Source organism: Ochotona curzoniae, unplaced genomic scaffold (assembly GCF_017591425.1).
Source record: "Ochotona curzoniae isolate NIBS_2020 unplaced genomic scaffold, NIBS_Ocur_1.0 scaffold_3835, whole genome shotgun sequence".
In the NCBI taxonomy this organism is placed as follows: Eukaryota; Metazoa; Chordata; class Mammalia; order Lagomorpha; family Ochotonidae; genus Ochotona; species Ochotona curzoniae.
The window spans coordinates 12,286,888-12,303,387 of NW_024467114.1; positions in this window are offsets into that span (position 1 = coordinate 12,286,888).

Consider the following 16,500-nt stretch of genomic DNA (forward strand, 5'->3'; position numbering starts at 1 on the left):
TATAATTCTCTCCTCTGTCATTCTCTCCTCTGCTCTGTTCCTACTCGCCAGTGTTTTGGCTGGTTCCCTTAGGCATTTGCATCACCAATTCTCCAACTAAGCAGTATTAACCCTCTGTCAGCTGTGAACCAGTATCCCTGACTCTGCACCAAAGTTCCACCTGAGACCAAAAACTTCACCCACCCATACGTCTGGAATTACCATCTCTTCACTGGTGGCTTTCCAATTTGTGTCGGCAGCACAGGTTTCTTCCTTGAATTCAAATCGACCACCTATACACATCTTCAACATTTCAGTTTAACCCATACTGCCACAACCTCATGATCTTCCCACCAACAGATGCCTTCCTCATTCCCCATCCCTGGAATACACGAAATTTCAGCCTTTCAGTTGTTTAGATTCAAGAAAAATTAGTTTTTTAAACTAGTTTTAGAAATCAATAATTTCCATTTTTTAAAAACAAGTTCTATTAAGGAACATTTTTGGTTGGCATTTCCTCAGAGAGAAATATAGGGATAGAAATCCCAAATTTATTTACAACATTAGGGGGAAAGTTTCCCTTTACAAAGTGACAGATGAGTTGACTAAATTGTCTGAGCAACAAAGGAGATACCCCGCCCAATCAAGAAACAAGGTGATGGTGCAAACACAAGTTCATTAAAGGTAATCAAACAAGCTAATAGTTATGTTAAGTAATAAAATGGGAAAGGAAGTGGAGGTCAGGCACCTACAGACAGAAACAGTTGCCTAAAGAACAGCAGCAGAGGCTTACCTACCTAAGAGCCAAATACAATTAGCTATAAAGTGACCATCTCTGCTGTTCAAACACGGCAGGAAAGTGAATCTGAAATCATTGTTGGCAAGCCTCTGCTGCGACCTTTGAGCTGCGATCGTAAAATAAGAAGGAAAGATTTAACACTAAGCTCATGCAAATTTGAAGATTATAAAAATCTAAGTAGAAACTAACATTTGGAGTTATATCCGTAGGCCAAGAACCTGCACTATGCTATTTCATCTTCCCCTCACCAGGTGGGAAGGACATTATCATATCCATTTTACAACTAATACAGCCATCTTACAGATCCTGTAGTGGATTCAACTCATGAAACCAGCAAGTACTAGCTAGCACTGGGATTTGAACCTGGGTCTGCCTAAATCCAGGAATCCTTGTTGACTCCAACTCTACAATCCAGTCTCTCTACGGATCTCAATTAAACAGGTACTGGTAAGTGAAAATTAGGTTACAGTTGTGGGACTCTCCCTGGACATGGGGTGGGAGAGAACTGAAGGTTGGACTAGAGCCAACAGCCAAGGAAATCAAATAACAACAAAAGCAATGGTACCAGTGTGCTTCCAAAAATGTGTGAAAAAGCAAAATTAATATAGGTGTAAGAATGTTTGAAATCTGTGCATACGAGGAATGTTTACAAAGTTCCTGATAACTTATGAAAAAAAAGTGTATATGAATTTCAAAAAAATTTGTGTCAAAATAAATTTACCTGTTAATTCTGTTTTTCAAACACTGTTTTAAAACTGCCCTCCTATGTTCCCAACACCAAACTAGAATAAATAGCCATGAAGATGATGCAGAAATTCTATCACAAAGGTATTAACCAGTGTTTCCGGAGGAACTGGATATTAGCTTGATACTGCTCATCGCAGAAAAAAAATTTCTAAAGAAAGAGTGAAAGAGTGGGGTCTTTCACATATAGAGGGGTGTAGGCAAATAGAGCAAAAGCTGCCATCACGCGTCATTGTGTGCAAGTTGATAGAAGTGAAACCCATCACACAAATGCCCACAGGAAGTAAGGGGAGGGTTTGAACGGGGTCTCTACAGCTCTCATAGCATAACGGTATTAACAATGATAATATCAACAGCAATAGCCACAACCAACACACACTGATGCCTCCCAGAACCACATCAAGCAGTTTCTCTCCAAGGTAGGTTTTCTTAGTCTCATTTCACAAATAGGAAAATAGAAGCTTGAGACAGTATTTGGCCCCCAGAAATGTTAATCGCATTATGGACCCTGTATCTCTATGGAAACACTCTCTCCTCAGGAAGGAAATTTCTATTTCTAATGTAATTTTTTACTATACTTCTTAATAATGTCTACATAATCAGACTGCAAAGCAGGTTCTTTCTGATGAGCAAGCTGAGGCATAGAAAGGTGAGGTCATTTTCTTCAAAGAGTTAGGGTTGATCTGGGAATTGAATCCAAGGTATCTACCACCAAAGGATAGTGCTATTGGTAAAAAAAAATTTAAGTACATTCTAAACAACACACAGGACTATCCAAACTGAGTAACTCTCTCTCTCTCTCTCTCTCTCCCTCTCTCTCTCTCTCTCTCTCTCGGCCTAATCAAGGAAGCAAGCTTCTGTTTTCTCCCAGGGGTTTTACTCGGAGAGCATACCTGACTAAGGAGTGTGGGGAATGTGACATAAGACAGCCAGAGAATCTGCTTTACCAGCAAAGGCTTCTTCATTTCCCTTAAAGTGGTATGTGTGTGTGTGTGACTTAGTTATATATTTGTTAATAATGAAGTGACATCATGATATATGCAGTCAAAAACTATGAAACAATCATATGATCACAGTTTTCTTTCAAATGTATAAATGTGCATTTGTTCAAAGTGCAGAAAGCCTAAAAGAACCAAGACAGGGGTCCAGAGTTGTGTCTTAGCCAGTAAATCCTCTGCCTGTATTGCTGCCATCCCATATGGGGGCCAATTTGAGTCCTGGCTGTTCCCCTGCTGATCCAGCTCCCTGCTAGTATGCCTGGGAAAGCAGCCCTGCACCCACGTGGGTGACTCTGACTTTGGTCTGGCCTTACACTGCCAGTGCTGCTCCTTGTCAAGTAAACCAGCAGACGGACGATCTCTCTGTCTCTGCCTCTCCAGCTCTCTATTACTTTGCCTTCCAAATAATTAAAATAAATATTTTTAGTTTAAAAAGACAAAAATGTCTATATAGCTTAAATGGTGTATTCCATATTTTACAAATATGATTTTATAATTATATAATAATGCTTGCCTCTGTATAATATGCATGTAGGCAAACTTTTCTCTAATTTTTCAACTAGATTTTTGGAAAATTTGAAAAATCATGAAAAAGGAGTTGCTTAAGCTGCAGCCTGCGATACTGGCATCCCAGATGAGCACCTGCTTGAGTTCCAGTGCTCTCCTTCCAATGCACCTCCCTGATAAAGCGAGTGGAAAGGCAGCCCAAGATATCCAACTATTTGGGCCCTGCCACCCATATCTAGAATGCTCGGTGTCAATCCAGGCTCCTGGCCTCTGCCTAGCACAGCCCAACCATTGCAGCCGTTTGGGAAGTGATCCAGCAGATGGAAGAGCCTGCTCGCTTGCTCATGTTCTCTCTCTCTCTCTCTCTCTCTCTCTCTCTCTCTTTCTCTCTCCCTGAATGTGTTTGTCGTGTGGGTGTGTGTGTGTGTGTGTGTCTTTCCTTCTTTCTCCATACCTCTGCCTTTCAAATAAACTTTGAAATGTTTTGAAAGAAAAATAAATACAGATATTGAAAAGCATTGTGACCTAGTCCTTAAGAAATATTTTATTACGAGATATATTGGAGCAAAATTTGTTTATTTGGTAGAGAAAATGATTAATGATGTTTAATGGCAGAGAACATGTTTTTAAAGAGAATTTCACCAGGCATCAGAAAACTTTGAATCCATTTTTTTGGCTTAGCCATGAACCATCTGTGCATTTTGTACAAATCACTCTGAGACGGTTTGTTTATTAAATATAGGAATGTGAAAGTGCTCATCTAAATGTTTTTCCCCAGGAATGACGTTTACCTTTGCATCCTTAAATACGGACACTCTTTCCTTTTCTTATTACTGCTGCCCTACTTTTATTTTCTTCTTTAGTCTTTATCTCTTTTTGACTAGTTATTTTCTGATGTGCATTACCCATTATTTCTCATTTAGTTCATTTTTTAAATAATAATATCTTTGTTGGGTGTTAGACTATCTTTTTATTTTGCCTGTGTGTAAATAAAATCAGGTGTTTCATGGCTTTAGGAAGTGAGTCCCTCTCAGGGGACTGAGATAGGCCGTGGTAGCCTACCAAGCTTCACTACTTGAGGGCTCCTTCCTCTTTTATTAGCAAGCACATGATAGACAGATGGTAGATAAACAGAGAGAGATGGAGATGTGAGAATAAGAGAAAGAAAACTAGATGCCTGTGTGTGGGTAGCCTACTCCCATCGCTATCACGCAGCTGCCTCCTGTTGCTGGAATCTTCTTCGGAGTCCTCTTCTTGGTTCAAACCCTCCTCTTTTCGCAGAAGTGCTTCCCCCTGCCCCACCCCAGGAAAGTTTTATCAGCTGTTCCTAAGACAGGTGTTTGAAGACTTTGGCTACACAAGTACCTTCCAAACCTGCCGCAGGAAGGTATCTGAGTGAGTAGCTGACAGCTTGTTATTCTACTTACCCGGAAACTGGAGACAGGAACCCCCTCCTTTTCTTTATTAGTCTCACAAGATTTGCTTGCTGAGAAGTTCCCAGGGTGAGACCACCTCTTCTAGAATATTTGTAGCTAGTTTCAGTGTATATCAAAACCCCTGTTCTCTCCCCGCCACTGCCCCAGCACAGCTGCTACACCCATGTGTGTCCTATTTGGGACCTGTTGTGGTGCGGTCTGTGGTTTGGATGGGGCAAGATTCACTGGTGTCCTAAGCCCTATGGGAATGTTTGTTCAGTTGCTTTTCAGGAGGATGGGGCCAGTAGAAGTTTTCTTTTACTATTCACCATTGTCTAGAATCCTTCTAAAGGGTTTTCAAGAGTTTTTACATTCTGAACTTGTGACTTTAAAAAGTTCAGATGGATATATTTTCAAATCACGAATCTATCAATGCAGGCAACACGGCACTCATTGTATCACAACTGTCTTCTAAGATTACATTTACTTCCAACATAGTTTCTGTTCAACTTACTGTTCTGTTCTTTAGACTCCATAGAGATATTCTTGCGAAATAAAACCAGTATCTGTCTGAACTTTGCCCACTTTTTGACATTGTCTTCAACGTCTCAGCTATTGCTCTACAACCCTCGGTCCTCATTAACCAGCTTCAGTTAGAGCCAGTGCGTGTGTATTCTGAATAGCTTCCTCAATCAGCAAGGCTTTTTTCCCTCTAAAGTCAGACTACACTTAGGAACTGTCTTTATGCAATTTTATTTGCTGTTTTTGCTGTATTTTCCCCCTAGGCAGGCTTTAAATTGTTACCCTCACATGGTTAGAACTCATCTATGAGGAATGAAGTAAAACTAGCATATTTCCTTGAGATTTTGTACAGTTCCCCACATCACTGCACTTCTCTTTAGAACCTGTTAAAACACCCCTCCCTAAAGGACATCAATTCCATGAGAAGAGAAATGGGTCCAGAGTGGTTTCTGGTCTTCCCTGATATGCGAGCCTTCTGACTTGACCCCAGTCATTTCAACTCCAGCAACATGGGAATATTCCTTGTACATTCCCTATGTAATAAATGTTTGTGTTAAATAGAAAAAAAGCACATAAGATATTACCTTCCAAGAGGAGCATAGGAGTTAGATGTGGGTTATAATTCTGACTCTACTGTTCATTAGTACCATGAGAAAACAGGGCAAGACCAGGAGATGAAGAGAACAGAGATGAAAAGAAATAGAAATTCAAGGCATAACAGAAATGCCCAGGGGGAAAAAAGGGAAGGAGGAAAAGAAAGAGGGAAGGTGGGGGGAAGGGAGGAAGAGGAAAGGAATGAATGAAGAAAAGAGGGAGGATGGAGGGAAGGAGGGAAGGAAGGGAGGGAGAGAGGGAATAAGAAAAACATGCCTCTTCAATAGGGCTGGCTGCTTTGCTTTTGTTCTTTCTGTCTCTCCCACCCACTCCCACCCCACAGCAATCTCCTCAAGCCACAGCTCACTGGAGGTCCAGGAAAAAAATTTTTTCAAACTGAATAAAGTTGCACGTAATCTCAATGTTAGCTTAATTTGACTGGAATGCCTTTGACAACATCATCAATTTCCACCTTCACTTTCTTTACCTGCAACCTTTAGATGATGCTATTCAAATTCTAAAACTTCACCTTCAGGCGATCCATCCTAAAGGATCCATTTTTCTATAGAAGGTACTAGCAACAATTGACAAGAACACACTTAAGGTACACCTAGAGGGAAGGGGCCTGATCTTTCAGCTATTAGCATTGATCTTGGTACACTGCAACAAGCAGCCCACTCCCTTCCTCACACCATGCGGAGCCTTATCCTGCAGCCCTGCCCCACATACATAAAGTGAGAAAAGTATGCCCAGCAAAGACAAAAGGCAGCCACACTGTAAACGGCCATCGAAACACAAGAAAAAAAGTGAGTTAAGTTCCCCTCTACTTATTTGCTCCTTCAAGTCCTTGCCTCATTTTGCACTACCACAGACATTTGTATACAGGCTTTTGTGGAACATAAGTTTTCATTCCATTTGTCCACATTGGAATGAATACAGTTGCTGGCTCATATGTTAACAGCCTGTTTAGTTTTGCAAGAAACTAGCCAAACTGCCTTCCAAAGTGGCTGTGCTGTTTGCATTTCAACAATGAATGGGAGTTTATTTTTTTTCCATTATTCTCCTCAAACTAGACAATTTTAATTGTTTTATGTTCAAGTTCATATTCTTTTCTTCCGATTGTTTTCTCGCTCTGTTGTTGAACTCTCCTAGATTTTCTTTTAACTGGTATATTTTTTAAAACTTGTTGAGCCAAATTTGTTTGGTTCATTTTCATAAATTCTGTTTTATGATACTCCCATTTTGTTGATGTATCATTTTCCTGATTCACTTTTATTCTTTGTTCATGTTTTCCTTTGACTCTTGAGCAGAGTCACTGTAAAGTCATTATTGGGGCAGGTGTCTGACACAGTGGATAAATCAGCGCTTTGGATGCCTGCACCTGCAGCAGAGTGTTCAGTTAGAATCTCAGCTACTCGGATTCTGATCCTGTTTCCTGTTAACGCACACCCTGGGAGGCAGCTCATGTGACTGGGTCCCTGACATTGGCATGGAAGACTTGGATAGAGTTCCAGACCCCTGCCTTTGGCCTGGCCCAGCCTCGACTGATACAGACATTTGGAATGAACCAGCAGACAAAAGCTCTCTCTTTTTTTTCTGTAGCTCAGATAAATGTAATTTAATATTCAAAGTATATAATAAAACTATGAAATAAAATGTTGAGTGAGCAACAGCTGAGATCAAGTTTATACAGCAGAAGAGCCTGAGGGAGAATGTCCTGCAGGACGTGATGGCATTTGTGATTTAGGACCAAGAAACCAGGAAGTTCCTTTACTCTGAGAACTCTTGTGGTGTGTCATCTTTTGAGCCTGACCATTGAGAAGAGCCGAGCAACCGCCCCCTCACCCCCGACCATACCCATTCCCCATACTGGCCTCGGGTCCAGACCAGTCCCCAGCGCCAGGAGACCGCACTCAAGTCGCCTCTAGGCCACTCACAAAGAGGACACGAGCCAGGAATCCTTTCTCTTTCCCTTTTTACCTTCCTTTCTGCCCTACAATCTCTTATCTTGTGTCCAACACAGCTACAACAATACATCTGATCTCACTGGGAAAATCTGGATAAAAACCAAAAATGGATCCTTCGAAGAAAACATTTGACACACCTTAAATCCCAGGGGAAGAGGGAAGGTGAGAGTGTGCTGCCCTCACAAAGCACTTGGCTCATTCATGTGGCCTCAAAAACAGCTATACCATCTGGTTTCTGGTGGATGGGCTGCTGAAATCCTGAGAGCTTTCCTGGAAGTTACCAGAAACACATGCATAAACAGTTGAGGATGACTCAAAGCCTTGGGACCCTGCACCTGCATGGGAGACCCTGAAGAGCTCCTGGCTCCTAGCTTCGGATCAGCGCAGCTCTGGCCGTTGTGGTCACTTGGGGAGTGAATCATTAGACAGAGATCTTTCTCTCTGTCTCTCCTCCTCTCTCTATATATCTGATTTTGAAATAAAAATAAATCAATTAAAAAAAAAAAGAACATTAGCTCTATCTAATAGCCTTCCCTGTTGAGCACACTTACCCTTTCTTACCTTCTGGGTCCTATCTGTAAACGTAGTTACATTGGAAATCGGGGCTCAAACATAGGAATGGGGGGGGCGTGAGGGGGGTTGTAGCGGGAAGTAGTTCAGGAAGTAGTTCGGTTCCAGGTTCCTCTAGGTTGGCAAACAAGATCTGCTTTGCTCCTTCCTGGCACTGGGGGTTGCTACCATTTAAGACAGAAGCCTCTCTATGATGGCAGCAGCCTTCTGACTGTTGCTGCTTTGTGGCTGGTGCCACCTTAAGATGACTGACAGGTTGAGAGCATCCACAGGCAGCAGAACCAGGAGGGGAAAGAAGAGCAGAATCCCTAAAACCCTTCCTCCTGTTCGGAAGTGACTTGTCCTTGATTCAGCGCTCGGTAGATTGCTGCCAGCTTAGGAGTGCCTTCCGTGGTTCTCGCAAATCAGTGCTGGTAGTTTCTGTTTGCTTTCCATTGCGTCTGTGGGAGCACAAGAGCTTAGAGTTTCTTATTCTGACATTTTGCTCTCTTTATTCAAAAGATTATAATGTTTGTATATCACATTTGCATAGATCCACATGCCTTATGTTATTCTTTCAGACCAAAGCTTTCAAAAACACCTTTGTACTTTTTATAAATGAGAACACTTCTTATCACTCTTACAGTGATTAAGTTAGAGATTGGAAAAATTATCCACTCAGGTTAAAACAACAGCAGTGGAATCTGTGTCATACAGTACAAAACAGAGAGAGCACCGAATCCTAACCACTAGACCACCAGGGAAATTCACACAGTATGATACAGAGTAAAGACTCACAAGTGCTCAGGCCACTTGCAGGATTGTGGCCTTGGGCACTGGCTGCAAAGTAACAAATCCTCATTCCTGCTCTTGGGGAGCTCCATTTTGCAGTCTGCAGTGCTTCCTCCTACACTGGGGTTACAGGTTTGGGTTACAGTCCATGCTTGTGAGCGGTTTGCGTTCAACAAATAGAGCGCTCTGTTCTAATTGGAAATTCCCAGCGGAGAGGACCTTGTGGGCTGAACTTCACTCAGCTCTCTAACCCTACGCTGTCAGTTTGGGTGAGGGTGTGTGTGTGGGGGGGGGGAGGTTCCATTTGTAAACGAGAATTGAAGTAAGAAAAGGAGTGCTTCTCCAGGAGGGAGGCCAAACACCCTCAAAAGTATCCCAGCGTGACCTCTCTTTGGAAATGCCACGTACAAGAAACAAGGAAAAAATTCAGTAGCTAACATTTGTAAGTCAATTAGCTCATTAGAATAACAAAGGCAGAAAACACATTCATAAATAATTGACTTCTTTGGGATTTCAAACCAAAGTAAACTTCACCCATCCCTTGTAGGACAAAATTTTTTTTTAACTTTTGTGGAGCCACCGGGGAAGACAGTTCAGCAACAGTCTGATGTTGTCCCCAAGGGGAGTCTCAGGTGCTGTGGATGCCTGACTTGTTAAATCCAGGCTGTTTCTCGCGCGGTGACACCCAGCCGCAGTGTCTGCTTGCCAGCTAATGGCAGTGACTCATGCTGAGTCCTTGTCCCTGGAGGTTACAAGTATTTCGGAGATTTTCTTCTCGTACTTATCGCCTCTGCTGCTCTGGAATCCATCTCTACTCCACTCCTGTGTCAGTTGTTTCAGAAACAGCACAGCCTTTCCAACGACAATCTCAGTAGGCTTTGTGGAGTTGTAGCTGTGGGGGAAAGATTGTCTGGAACTGAGGTCTTAGGGCAGGAAAAAGCACATGGCCACCACCAGGCTTTCTCACGTCTTAGTTTCCTGTTCCCTGCTTTTCATTCCCCGATTTCATATTGGAAACAGAATCCATGAAACTTTGTCCTTCTCTGAACTGCAATTCTTTTTCCTACCCAAAGAATTTTGGTAATTACAAATAACCTGATGTCTAGATAAGCTCATATAAACTAATTTGGAGTCACAGTCGAACAGTAACATGACCAAACCAGGGAATCTGGATAGCTCACCCACCTCACAGTCACAGTGGAACCTGGCACTGAGCCCTGTCTTTCTTGCTCACCCTTTGGATGACTGACGTTACCACACTGTGCGCTGTCAGTTAAGGTACAGCTCTGCCACTGATGTTCCAGCACCCCAAACCTTTCCTTGTGTTCCACATTTGGCACTCTGGAAGACAAAGATACATATTTTATTATTCATTTTCTTGCTGTTCAGTGCAATTTTGTTCTAGGATAAATTCAGAGACCATATGATTGGTCAGATGCATGTCTGTTATTAAGTACGGCTAAGTACCACTGTTACTGTAAAGAGGGCAGATACCCTGTCACAGTTTCAAATTAATTCATGAAAAGAACAAGGAGCCAGTTATAATTACATACGCTCTTTAAAGTGCAATAAATTTTCAACAGGCCATTAAAATGGGATCTGACATATAATAAGCTACTGCTCTGCTGTACTTTTAGGTCCAAGCTGCTCGCTATGATACCACTATTTCACTACTTTTTAAAGGCATACTGAATCGCTAGATAAGTTGCCACTTTTTGAAGCAAAAGTTTTTACAGGTTTTCAGACTTAAAATATTATTTTACACATTTATTTTAAAATAAAAAGGTAAACGTCATTACCCTAACTGAAACACATGTTAATGTTCTGGAGTAACTGTCACATATAAGGCGCTCTTCAAAATGGTCATGCAAAGATAGAATTAAAAGATAAGTTTACCTGTGATACAAACATTTCAAAATCCATGAGTATATTGGGGTCTTCGAAAAGCTCATGGAAAATGGATATGTCAAAAAAATCTATGAATACAATTAATTTTTTGGCAGCAAAATAAACTTTAAATTTCACTCTTACACGAATGTTTAAAAGTCTTCCAATATAATCTCATGACTACTTTTCTTCTGAAGATGGATTTGTTTGGAAGGCAGAGTTAGAAAGAGATCGAGCAAGTGAGAAAGGTCTTTCACTTGCTTGTTTACTCCCCATAAGGCCGCAATAAATGGGGCTAGTCCAGGCCAAAGCCCCGAGCCAGGAGTTTCCTGTGGCCCTCCATCCACACTGGCGCTGGGGCCTAAGCACTGGGGTCACGGTTAACTGTTGCTCAGGAGCATTAATATGGAGCTGGATTGGAAGTGAAGCAACCAGGACCCGAACCAGTGTTCATGCAGGATGCCAGCCTTGCGAGCACCAGGTTTACCTATTGTTCACAACGCTGCCCCAGCATTAACTGCTTTTTGAAGCAGGTTGGGATTATCATTCCCAATTCAGGAACTGGGAAATTGAAATTTAGGTGGAGGATTTACCATATGTCATTCAACTAATCAGTGGTAAAACTGGGAGTAGAATTCAAGTTCTAAGAGTGCATACTCCTGTTCCCATGCATTCCCTCCAGGACTGCCAATGGCCAAGTCTCAGTAACATTCACCGCTGGGGCCCAGCGTGATAGCATAGTGGTTAAGGTCCTCACCTTGAACAAGCCAGGAACCCATACGGGTGCTGGTTCCAATCCTGGCCACCCTGCTTCCCATCCAACTCCTTGCTTGTGGCCTGGGAAAGCAGTCAAGGACGGCCCAAAGCCTTGGGTTCCTGCACCCACGTGGGAGACCTGGAGGAAGTTCCTGGCTCCTGGCTTCAGATCAGTTCAGCTCCAGCCATTGCAGTCCCTTGAGGAGTGAATCATCGGACGGAAGATCTTTCACTCTGTCTCTTCTGCTCTCTGTATATCTGACTTTGTAATAAAAATACATAAATCTTTACAAAAATGATTCACTGTTGATCTCTCTAGGATCAGATTTTTTTTTAAATCCTTGTATAATTCAAGTGTCAGTGACAAAGATGATACCAGACTATGTACAGCCTTCCGGAGCGAAAAGGATTCTCTACTTCATTCGATGGAAGACTCATGCAAGCAACATATAACTGAGAGCCTGCATCCGTGAGAGGCTTTGTGCTCGGCTCTGTCATACTCAGTGGCACCAGCTATCTGCTGTTGCATAACAACTTATCCTCAAATTTAGTTGCTTACAATCATTTAAATGTTTACTTTACAGCTTTTGTGGACTGGGAATTTGGAGTAGCTTAGGTGAGTCGTTCTGTGCTAGGATCCTTTGGGGGTTACAGTCAACATGTTAATGGTGGCCAGTGGGTTGTTGTGGCACAACAGATTAAGCTTTCACTGGTGACATCAGCATGACTGCAGTTCTGTTCCTGCTTCCTACTGATGCGACTGAGAAGGAAGCAGAAGATGGCCTGTATACTTGGTCCTCTGTTACCCTCAGTGAGAGACCAGGATGGAGTTCCTGGATCCTAGCTTCCGTTTGGCCCAGACCTGACTGTTGTAAACATTTGGGTGGGGATGTGAACTAGTGATGGAAGGACTGAAGATCTCTCTGCCATTTAAGTCTCTAACAAATAAAAAGGTGTTGGCCAGGGACGCATGCAGCATTTGAGAGCTTGACTAGGCTGAAGGGTCTCGTTCCTCACCAGACGTGGGCTGGACATGTGAATTACTCAACATGTCGGCATCTTGATGAGTGACTTGCACGACTCTGACACGACAGTCACCTTGCCCAGCAAGTAATCCCGGAAACGGAAGAAGAAGCAAGCTTGCATTTTTTGGTAAATTCCTCTTAGAAGTCACACTACTTTATTTCTACCACGTCCTTCGTAAGAATAAGCCAGTAAATTCGGCTTAAGGTAAAGGGAATTAAGTGCTACCCGTTGGAAGAAGAGGTGATAAAGGATTTGTGTGTTTACTTCACAATTACCATCTAGGTAAATACGATGCAGTTTACAAAAATTAGCTTAATTATTACAAGATGATTTGTTAATCTATCTGGTAGATTATTGGGTAATTAAAAGAAACCAAAGTCTCTTCTTAGAAATAAGAATGTTTTATTGTTATTGCTTCTTTGTTTGCAATTTTAAAATCTCTGCTTTCATCTGACCCTATAATAGCATTCTCGATATAGTGTTAAATAAATGACTTGACCAATCTTATTGTAGCAATTAGGGATTGCATTCACTGCTTGTAAAAAAGAACCCAATTACAAAGCCTTGTTTTAGAAGGGATTTTTTTTCCTCTCATGTGATAACAATCCAGAAATGGATAGTCCAGAGCTGAAAAATCAGTCACACAAAACAGCCATGAACCCAGGTGCCCTCAGCTTCTTGCACCATGTGCAGCGCCAGTTACTGTGGTTAAAATAGGAAGGTACTTAGAATATTTTTAAAAATGGAATTAAAATTTTTTGATACCAAAACAATATGAAGTACCCGCATGTACACTCTTCAAAAAGTTTACAGAAAGGCTTAGCACGGCGGCCTCGCAGCTAAAGTCCTCGCCTTGCACGCACTGGGATCCAGGCGGCTGCACTTCCTATCCAGTTCTCAGTGGCCTGGGAAAGCAGTACCCTGAACCTTCATAGGAGACCTGGGAGAGGCTCCAGGCGCCTGGCTTCAGAACAGCGTAGCTCCGGCCATTGAGGAAGCTTGGGGAGTGAATCAATGGATGGAAGACCTTCCTCTCTGTATATCTGACTTCCCATTAAAAATAAATGAATCTTAAAAAAATTTTTACAGAAAATGTGTACTATGAAAAAAACTATGCAAGGATTTAATGAATAAACTTGTCCTTTAAAACCATTTCCCCCCCAGAACCTTACAGAACCCCCTAAAAAACCTACTCTAATTTCTATGTCATGTCTCTCTGTTGCAGGTAAGAAAAAAGATAGAGGCAGTTGAAATGCCTATAGTGACATTTGTACAAAACATTTCTTGAGTTCCTCTTTGAGATACTGATGGGTCACTTGGCCAGCACAGGCTCAAAGGAAACTGGAAAGTGAATATTTTTAACAAGACGCATTCTCATCTTCCCATGATCCCCCCCACCCCCAATTAGGTTTTCTCTCCATTAAGAAAAAGAGGGGATATTGTTTCAGACAAGTAGCCATGCCTGCTTCCCTTCTCCTGAGGGGCTGACACCCATTACTGAAATACCACACACCAGAGAAACTGTCCAAAGCTTATCTGGAATTTCAAATATGTTTCAAATGAGGCAATGTGGTCAGTGTTAAATCCTGTATGGGAAACATAGTTTTTAATGTAACCACAGTTTTTGTCTAGTTGATAACCTGGAAGGATTGGCTCAGAGGAATGTCAAATATGCCCAAGGAGATAAATGCACAGTCATGCCAAGGTGAATGCATAAAGTAATTTTATTTGCATTAAGTTATTTACACTAATAAAAGTAATGCGGAAAAAAAGCCCATATATGTCAATCACTGGAATTACTTATTAGGTAAATGATGACAAACCTCTTAATAGGTATTATGAGTTTTGCTTCCTTAAAGGTTTATATATTTGAATGGTAGTTACAGACAGGGACAGAAAGAGAAAACCTTTGTATGCTGACCACCTCACTCCCCAGATGCCCCAAGTATCCAGGCTGGGCCTGGCCAACCCGAGAGCCCGAAGCATCCAGGCCTTCATGTGGCTCTCCAAGCACTTGGGGTATCTTTCACTGCTTTCCCGGGGATATTAAAAGGAAGTGAGGTGGGGGGGGGCGGTTACCTGACCCAGTGTTGCTCCCACCAGGATGCCTTCTTGCCAGTAATCTCTTTTCTTTTCTTTTCTTTTTTTAAGATTTACTTATTTATATTAGAAAGTCAGATATACAGAGAGGAGGAGAGACGGAAAGGAAGATCTTCCATCCAATGATTCACTCCCCAAGTGGCTGCAACGGCGGTTCAAAAGCCAGGAGCCTCTTCTGGGTCTCCCATGTGGGCTCAGGGTCCCAAGGCTTTGGGCTGTTCTGTACTGCTTTCCTAGGCCACAAGTAGGGAGATGGATGGGAACTAGGGCCGCCTGGACATGAATCAAGCACACATATGGAATGCCAATTGCTAGGCTACCACCCCGGGCCCCACCAGTAATCTTTCTAAATACGGCTGGGGCTGGATTGATCTTATTCTGGATAAGGCTTTCTTATCTTTGCAGTCAGGGTTATCCATGCTCCATTAGAACTTTCAACAAAATTACCATCTTTCTGTTTGGAACACTGTGACCTCTGAACTTCTCTCCTTATCTGCAAAGTGTGAAGAATCTTGTGGAAAGTTGTGGAGGGCAAGTGTGGCAGGGCAGTGCCCACAGCCACGAGGCCAGGGGCTGAAAGTAAGGATACAGGGGCCAAGGAACGCTAACCCGCACATCAGAGTACCCACACATCCAGTGCACATCCATTCCTCTACCTTCTAGTCTTATTTTTCTCAAAGAGAGAGAGAGAGAGAGAGAGAGAGAGAGAGAGAGAGAGAGAGAGAGAGAGAGAGATTTGGATTAGAATCACTAGTCTTCAGATTTTCAAACCAGTCTGGGAGATGCTTTGGATCTTGGAGAGCATAGTATAAAATACGCTACAGCTGCCGCTAACTAAATGAAAGGACAAACAGCAACACACATGGTATGTCCGGCACGATGTTAAGTCGCTTGCCAACATATTTCAGGTACAGTATTACTAGTCGGTGGATGAACTAGGATTCCTGACTGCTATGAGTGGAACATGTTTTTTCTCTCGGAAATTCGCATTGAAATCTCACGAGAGGCGTGATTAGGTGGTGCCTTTTCTTTTCTTTTTATTGGAAAGTCAGATATACAGAGAAGAAAGACAGAGAGCAAGATTTTCTGTCTGATGATTCACTCTTCAAGGGACTGCGATGATCCGAAGCCAGGATCCAGGAACTTCCTCCAGGTCTCCCACGCGGGTGCAGGGTCCCAAGGCTTTGGGCCGTCCTCGACTGCTTTCCCAGGCCACAGGCAGGGAGCTGGATGGGAAGCAGGGTGGCAAGGAATGGAACCAGCAGCGCCCATATGGGTTCCTGGCTTCTTCAAGGGGAGGACTTTAGCTGCTAGGCCACAGCGCTGGGCCCTAGGTGGGGCCTTTAAGAGGTGACTGGGACTCTGCCCAAACTAATGGATTAGTTCATTCAAGCCACTCAAGGATTAACGTGCTTATGGAAAGCGAGTTGGCCATAAAATCTAGGACTCTCTTGAGACGCCTCCCCAGGTGCGGCCATTTCACCTTGGACCTCAATCAGTAACCCTACAGACGTCTCTTTATAACTCTCCTCCAGGTCCTGTTATCAGCGACAGAAAACACACCAGTTTATTGCTGAGCCTACATTCCTCCAAGAGATACGCCTCAGGTACGGGAAATCTCCACGAATAAGATGATGGGAAGCCTCAGCTCGGTTTGGGGGACGGGTGAGGCCAACAGGGCGGGCCCTTGGCTCCCAGCCCCGACCAGTGAAGGGGTGGTGGCCGTGGGAGGCAGCCCCTCCCTCAATTCCACAGACGGGTTTCCGGCCTCACACCCCTCGGCCCAGGAAAGGGAAGATGGGGCAGTTGTGGTCCAGCCCTGCCACGGCCGGACGCCAGCTGCGGTGCTGGGAGCGCGCTCTCTG